Genomic DNA, 8,503 nt, shown 5'->3' with positions numbered 1-8,503 from the left:
TAAAGGAATTTTATTTAAATTATAAAAATCGTTAACTTTGGCTGTATCGAAGCTATAATACCCTTCATAGCAGCATTTTTTATGACAATTTTATCTATAAATAAACAAGAAGACTTTTCAACTTTCACTAGTTATAGCGAGCTTTCATCTGATTTCAAAATATATATATATTTCTTTAAACAATTTCTTTTTCCACTGAAAGCTTGCTAAGCTTCCACTTTTTACAGAACTTATACCGTTTTTGAAAATTTCTCACTTTTTTTCTGCTAGTTTAAAAAATACTCAAGTGTACATTATTTTTAGAATTTTTGTTTTTCCGTTAGTTACCGCCTTTACAAGATAGTGGTATCTTCGGCGACATAGAAAGAGAAACTGACATTCGACCGTCTTAACAACTTTGTAATAGACTCAAAGCAATTTGTCGATTTAGAAGGACCTTATGATGTATTATACTAAAGTTTTAGATGAAACACGGGAGCGTTGTTCTTATCTGATCTAATATAGTTAGCTCCTTGTTAGGATCGGCGTCATAACGTAACCTAACTTCTATTATAACTTTATAATATGTCACCGTGCCTTTGGTAACATATTAAACTTTAATTCGATATCTCAAATAGTTTTTGAATTACAGCTTACAAAGCGTTGCCGCTCAGTTCATATAGCTTCATCAGTTATCTTTAAACAAGCTTTTTAGAAACATCACTTTCGTTTGAGAAATATTCGATCTCTATCAACTTTTTTTCTGCATGTTCTGTATGTATGTAGTTTTCCATTCCATGACTTACCAGTTTTTTATAAAATCAAAAATCGAAATGTTGTGTAAAATTGAACTTTTTTAAAAAATGCCACCAATTGTAAATTTTCGATTGCTTTACTGTGTTTTCTGAAAATACATATATATATTTTAAAATTGTAAAACATAAGTTTTCCTAATTTCACAAAAATCGTCGATTTAAGGCTGTCATACCAGGTGTGCCTCTTACTTCAAAACGTACGGACCTGTTATCGGTATAACTAAGTCTTATCTATTTATTACATAAGCCCTATCAATTTTCCTTAGCTCTTAAACCTATTAACCTATTGCAAAAGTTACCGTACTTATATACATAGAAACACTTACGAGATTGACTAGACACTATCATTATATTATTTTTCATTAATTAATTGTTTGATTTAATACACTACAACAAAACAAAACAACAATAAACACGTAAAGCGCCAAAATTGGCATTCATTAATCGGCGGCGAGAAACTTTGTCTGCATTCGAGTGTATGTAAAAATAGAATGAATTCCCTAAGCAACACCTGAACGCACCGAAAATGGTGCGTTGCCAGTTTTTCAACTCATTCAAGTGAAATTGTTGAAATTTAAGAATCTGGAGAATTTCCTTAGTACTGACAGTCAGCAAGCAGCTCACTTTATTGCCATAAAAAGCTGGCGGAGCTCAAGCCAAATGACCATAACTGAAATTAACACTTTCCGCCGCGACCAAAGAAGGCGAAAGCATGCCATGGCTGGATTAATTTTCTCAATGATACATATACACATACCAAACATACATGCAGCTCTGTAGTATGCGACCCAACCCATAGTTTTAGAAGTACAGATGCATGCACGCAGCCACAGAGACAATTTTCTTGTCCAGTTGAAAAGCTAAACAACTTAAATTGAGTTATGATTTCGAAGAAGTTTTTGAGATAATGCGTTAATTCAGAAAACTAGTGCTGGACGGTAATGTCTTCAGACGGCCTGAAAAGAACAGCGAAACTATAATAACTCAGTTAGTTGCTGTAATATATGACGAGTCAGCAGATTATACTTTGCAACTGTTTTTAGTCTCACATTATAATTCATGCATTATTGTTATATTATATATGTATGTTAATTTCAAAGTGAAAAATTGCACCGGCACGTACGCAAGGCCCAATGGTTGGCATATCTGGGCAAGCAAGCTGCCATAAGCGTCGCAATGTTATATCCTGATGTCAGCGTACAGATTTTTGCTGCTCATGCATCCGCTGTGAACTCGCTTTTATTATTGTTGTTCTGTGGTTTTGAGCAAATCAGGCGGTAACATCTCTTTGATTTACAACCCTTTGGGCTTGCCGCTCATTAGGCGCGGCTAGCGAAGTTACTTGTGTATGCAGAATTAGATGTAGCGGTCGTGGAATGCCAAATGTGTTGCATTTGATAATAAAAGCTCGTATTTAATCGCAAATTTTGCAAGAGAATTATTCAAATTTGAAGTCAGGTTGATAGAAAACGTGTTTTCATTAACAAGACTTTAAGATGCTCGGTATTATGGAGAGGACCTAGAAGACTTTCTCCGACTTTGATTATTGCAAGTTGCAGGAGTAGGAGAGGTACACCCGAACTTAGCCGTTCTGTACTTATTATTACTGATTTAATTTAGTGAATTTTGTTATAATACCTCCTGCATTCTAAACTAGTTGATTTAATACTTTTTAAATTTCCACCAACAATTTTTCAATTAAAAAAAGTGATAACTACATATAAACAAACTATAATTCTCGCTACTTTAACGCCTTAAAAGCGCTGTTTTCGTTTTGGAGATGTCAAAGCAGTTTCAATAACCACAAGCTTAAGTAAAAGCCTGAAAATATCGAATCTAAAAAATGAAGTTATATATCGTTTGCCTCATCTTCATACTACTTGGCGCTTTTGCCTTGAATGTGGAGGCAAAACCTAAAGTAAATATTTTCCAAACTTTTATCATAGTTGTTAGTAACGATTTTCTTTTCTCAGCCTTGCTTTGGACTTGGAAGACCACACCATACAACACCTTCAGTAAAGGATTTAATTCAAGAACTTTTGGATCAATTAAAGGAAAAAAGTTAAAGCGAATCTCCTAAGTCAGTATTTCTATCTTCAATTGGAATACCTAACATAACTACCAATAAACGAATAGAAAAAAGTGGATTCAAAGTATAAATTGTTTGTTTTTATTTTTCTTTAGCAAAATATTTTCCTTAGAAGAGGAGTTAGAAAAATAAAATTATTTTATACAAATATAATAAAAAATTTTAAATGAAAACTGGTTTCAGAATGAAAATTATTATTTTTTTCTAGATTTCTATTTAGGTATGTTAAAATTACATATGAAAATTGCGATTTGAATTCATTTGTTTGGCCCTTTGTTTGTTATTTCCACCTGTATTGTCAAAGTTTCTGAAATAAAATGCAATTTAATTTTGTAAAAGCGTAAAAGCTATGTCTTGAGATGGCAGTGGATTTATATATATGAAAGAGGAATTCCTCAAACTCAGTCAGAAAAAAATTAAAGATAGAATATTTGTAGGTCCACGAATACGGCAACTGAAAAGAGATAAGAGTTTTGAAGAAAATTCAGTTTCAATACTGAAGTGTTTTTATAAATATTATGTAAAAATTTGTCGGAAATTATAAATCGGATAAAAAATAATTAATAAACTCTGATCTGGATTTCTTCCTGGCAAATTTGGGCGCAATGAGTGATGTACAAGGCAAGAGGTTTTCTTAATGAAGCAGAGCTTTCAAAGAAAAAAGGAGCTAAAGATTAGCTGATTATAGTTGGAGACTTTTAAAAGACTTTCCAGAAGCCAAATATTCACGAAAAGCATATGTACTTTTTTTATTAAGAAAATATATGTTTTTATATCACAAGAAAACCTGACAGTTCGTCTTATTTCATTCACATTAGTGGCTTTAGTACTTTCAAAATTTGTTATGAGTTCTCATGTGACAACAAAAAGTTGGAATTTTAAAAGAATGGCTGTAATTATATGCTTTTATGGTGAAACTTCCACCTGTATGAAAATAACCATATTCCGGAATATGTATATTTGACATTTTTCAAAGAATATTAAATTGTTAAAATGGTTTTTACCGTGATTAATGCTCCAGTTTATAATTACACAAAATTGAACGTCTAATTGAAAGCTGCAAAAACAAACGAAAAGAGATACAAAATAGAATATTTCTAAAGCTTGAATGGCATTTTATTATAACAATATACATATAAAGTAATATTGTCTCAAATATACACTTTATATTAAAGGTTTTCAGATTATAAGTGAAAACTCTCTAAAATGGATGAAAGCTCTTCAGACAAAGTTTTACAAAGGTGAAAGCATTTGTTGAAATACTTTCAGCAAGCCTTATGTTACCCAAGTAAAAGGTAGACTACAGTGTCCAGATTAAAGTAAAAGCATGTGTTATAACAGGTGATCCAAGTAGATGTACTTTGCTGAATAGCCATTTTTGATAGATCACGAGTGAGTCGTGACAAGCTGTTAAGTTATTTTTGTTTAGTATTGGTTGGCTTTTCATCATGGAAAGAATTACGCCTGAACAACGTTTCCAAATCTTTCAACTTTATTAAAAAAAATTCACTTTCCGTAAAGAATGTGTTTCGTGCGCTTCTCTCAACTTATGGTCAACATAATCGGCGTACTGAGCGAACCATGCGCAACACCAGCACTCATCTTTGAATCCAGCATTCATTATTGGATAATATTCGACAGAACAGACTGTGTCCACCTCGCAGTAAAGAATATATAGCAGCCGCAGCTGAGAGTGCGCAGAGTCGATTCGACGCCGTTGGCAGCAACTCGGACTGAAGTATGGAACGGCTTGACGCATTTTACGTCGAGATCTTATATTGAAATATAATCCATAATAACCTACTACTTGATGCTTAAAATGGAAGCTGGAGATCTCGACCACATTTGGTTTCAACAAGACGACACCACTTCCTACACATCGCACAAATCAATGGATTTATTGAGAGAGCACTTCGGTCAGCAGGTAATTTCGCGATTTAGGCCGGTCGATTGGCCACCAAGATCGTGTGATCTTTCGAATGATAATTAACATACCGCATTAAATTTGAAATTTCTTTAAAAAAGTAGAAAACCTTGAAATGGATCACCCTTTATAACCCGATGTAACAAATACTTATTATATTTGAAAAAAAAAAAATAAAAGTAAAATACTAAAACTATCGTAAAATAGATAACAGTAGAGTATTTGTCATCGAAAAATGTTCAGAAGAATTTCCAATTAAAAAGAATTAGTTTTTGCAACGCAAAATTATTAATTTCGCGCATATAAAGTTTAGCGTTTCAGAACATCGCTTTCAAACAAGTTTAAGTTACAAAAATGAGGTTACATTTTGTGCACTATCTTTTGCTATTTATCTGCGTGCTATTTTGTTTTAGCGCAGTTGTAGAGGCTAAGGTGAGTAATACAATATTTATGAAATGGTGCACTTTGCTTAAGTTTTGAATGAATAATAAATTGTCTTCTCTCAGCCGTTCTTCTTTCTTCCTGATTTTTCTAGACCTAAATCTAGTCCGCTAAATATATTTCTCGATGCTATTCGTAGTTATATTAAAGAAGGATCTCCATCTACATCGGTAAAGGATGCTTTGACAACCCTCTTGAAAGCATTGCAAGATGAGAGTTGATATTTTTGTATTATGACTTTTGAATGTAAATAAATAAAGGGAAGAAAAATAAAGGTGAAAAACTGAAGTAATCTGAAGTATTTTAGTACTTTGAACTTTAATTTTCTGAGGATAGATATAATATTGTATATTGGGATTACTTAAAGTCGAAGTTCTTCAAAACACAACGAGCGTAGTAAGCCAGCGTTAAAACCAAAAAAGTGTTCAAAATTATGATTTGAATATTAAGGAACATTAAAAGTACGAGATACTTTTTGAAAGAAAGGGAAAACTTTGTCAATTTGTCTTTTAGCTCAGGTACTTTCTGGCAATAGAGAAAGAAAGTCACGGTGAGATAACAGTGATCCCACGTTTATTTGAATTCATCTCATTTTTCTTAACAAATGAGTGAAGAGATTTCCCACCTCTTTTAGTGTCAATTATAACAGTGATCCCACTATTGAATGATTAGTGTGGAGAATTTTTCTTGTGACGTCAAACAAAGTGCAAACAACTTTTTCTCTTCTCTTCTACTAAAACTGGCGTAAGATAAATAGATAAGGAATGAACTGGCTTTTGAGCTCGCCCATTCCGCAGCAACCACTATCATTATAGGACCCGTAGCCTTCATGGCGGTGGGTCCTCATACCATAAAGAAGCTGCTTCGCAAGGAAGAACGAATAGGCAGAGAAAGGTATTGGCAACAATTTCAAGGCATGTGACATACCAAGTTGCTAATGGGTGGTTACAACCTTGAAAGGTTTAAATATGTGGTCAACCACCTAAGGAACAAACTCAGGCTACTTGTCGCCTTCTACGCTGGCCATTGTAAGCTCAAGAAGCGCTTACTTAACATAGGCCAAACTTCTTGTGCAAATTGCTGGTTCTGCAACAGGGAGTCTGAAACTCCAGAAAACCTGATAATTGACTGTATAGTAGTCTGCAGACGTAGGATGAAGGCCCTTGATCCATGTTTCCAAATAGGGATCACATCGCCTCACTAGCACCCAGCAGTTCATTGCAAATTATCAATATACTGTCTCCAAGTGGGTTGTTGTGATTTAGAAGATGGCACAATATTTCTTAGGTCACGGTGTCATCCTCATCTGTTTATCTTATAAGGCTATGTTGGATCGACAGGATTTCGCTCCATTTTAAAGAAAAGGATAACTACAATTCTCCCTAAGAGCAATTTTTGGCCTTTTAAGATATCTCTGAAGGCACTGGCGAATTTAGACTGAGCCCAAATATGCTTTTCCTGCCATTCCATTAGGAAAATATGCAGTTAGTTATCGTAAATGAGAACAAATTTTCTGATTTTATCACCTGTTTGACTAACTTTCTGAAGCCTCAATCTGGTGAAGTGGGAGCTGGGTGTCTGCTGGCAGACCTGAATTCGACTCAGACAGTTTACAAAACAAGAATGTACCTACATATATGAGCACCATCGAACTATACATATATATAAGGTAAAGGAGTCTTGAAAAATATTCATATTTATGCATGTGTTGCAACATACATATTTTGTGCATGCACAAACACGTGCGTCGACTCAGAGCAAATGGTAATAAACTTAGAACTGTATAATAAATCGCTGTGCACCTTGACGTTGTCAGTAATGTGGTGCGCCAATAAATTCCAGTGGATTAGACGGTCAGACGGCAGCGTAGAAAGAAAACTGAAACGCAGAAGCGTTGCACATGAAATTATACAAGTTATGCGCAGGCGCACGCGCACCAACGCCAAGCGCTACCACAACACGCAGGCACACACATTCACATATTTTGCACACATTCTACAGCTGCACAAGCCACTGATAATATAAATGCTTGGCCACATTAGATTCTTAAGCTGGCTGCTGTTGTCTTTCTCTCATTTGAATTTTATGTTTGTTCACTCGGGTGAATGTGAGTCTGAAGGAGAACAAACACGGCAAAAACCAGCGCCGGCGTACGGTCGCTACAGCACTGTTGGCCGCGATATGCACGCGTTCTGTCGTCACAGAGTGGAAGCTCAACGTTGAAAGGCTTTGCGCGTGCAGCGTGAATTATCGCTCTGAGAGTTGACATTGCGGAAGCGTCGATTGCGGTTGCCCAAGGAATGCCATGTGCGCATATGCAGATAACTAATAGCATTAGCGAGTTTCGGAATGACGCTGGAAGCTACTAGTGCTGCTCGGGGAATGCTGACTGGAGGTCAAGGAACTACTGCATTTGGGCGCTACTTAGGATATCGTATCGAATTTCTATACTGACAGTTGATAGGTGAGAATCGTTGCAAATACATGACTGAAGTTAAATGGTAGCGGAAGCAAATATTTGTTTGATCAGCGAAAAAGATTTTTGTAACACTCGGTACAAAATTTTCTAAGCTACACATTGTTGCTCCGTTTGTATGAAATCGAATGTTCTATATATTCCTTTATATTTATATTTTGGCCATGATGAGCTTGCTAGAAAGAGCGTGCTGTGCCCAATTTCATCATAATGATATCGCGTCGCTACTTCGTTATTGTCTTATGCTTGATTTATTTTGGATATAAATTGACCGATTTAAAAAAAGTTCCGTTGGTTCAAAACGTTTCGTCGATTTATGAGAGACTAGAAGTTTTGGGCATCACAAAGGACCAACGGTCACGCTTGTATAGTTGGTATTCTTCGTTACCTTTGGTGAGACTTTAGACTTTACATATCCCCACAGGAAAAGTCTAACGGTGTGATATAACATGATTTTGGTGGTCAATCGACCGACCAAAAACGTGAAATTATCTGCTCCCAGAAGTGATCTCTCAATAAATCCATAGATTGATGCGATGAATGGAAAGTGGCGCCGTCGTTGAAACCAAATGCCGCCGAGATAACGAGCTTCAATTTCGAGCTTCAAATAGTCGGTTATGATTGCGCGATTACGGTCGCCATTGATGGTTACGTTCTGACCGGCATCATTTTTGAAGAGAAATGAACCGATGATTCCACCGGCTCATAAATTACACTAAACCGTAGTTTTTCTGGATGAAATGGGAGCTCTTGAATCTCTTCAGGTTGGTCTTCGTCCC

The 8,503-nt window shown here is 35.4% G+C and overlaps 2 long non-coding RNA genes across 2 annotated transcripts; both read left to right on the top strand.

Annotated features, from left to right (window-relative positions):
• The first annotated feature begins 2,566 nt into the window (after positions 1–2,566).
• LOC126766229 (uncharacterized) lies at positions 2,567–2,954 on the top strand. The gene is made up of 2 exons (XR_007668748.1): positions 2,567–2,712; positions 2,768–2,954. It is a non-coding gene; the product is annotated as an uncharacterized LOC126766229 (long non-coding RNA).
• A 2,212-nt stretch (positions 2,955–5,166) lies between these two features.
• LOC126767502 (uncharacterized) lies at positions 5,167–5,540 on the top strand. The gene is made up of 2 exons (XR_007669112.1): positions 5,167–5,239; positions 5,314–5,540. It is a non-coding gene; the product is annotated as an uncharacterized LOC126767502 (long non-coding RNA).
• The last annotated feature ends 2,963 nt before the right edge of the window (positions 5,541–8,503 follow it).

Source organism: Bactrocera neohumeralis, chromosome 2 (assembly GCF_024586455.1).
Source record: "Bactrocera neohumeralis isolate Rockhampton chromosome 2, APGP_CSIRO_Bneo_wtdbg2-racon-allhic-juicebox.fasta_v2, whole genome shotgun sequence".
NCBI classification, from domain to species: domain Eukaryota; kingdom Metazoa; phylum Arthropoda; class Insecta; order Diptera; family Tephritidae; genus Bactrocera; species Bactrocera neohumeralis.
The sequence above is the reverse complement of the archived record's forward strand: the minus strand, read 5'-3'. Positions and strand labels throughout refer to the sequence as shown.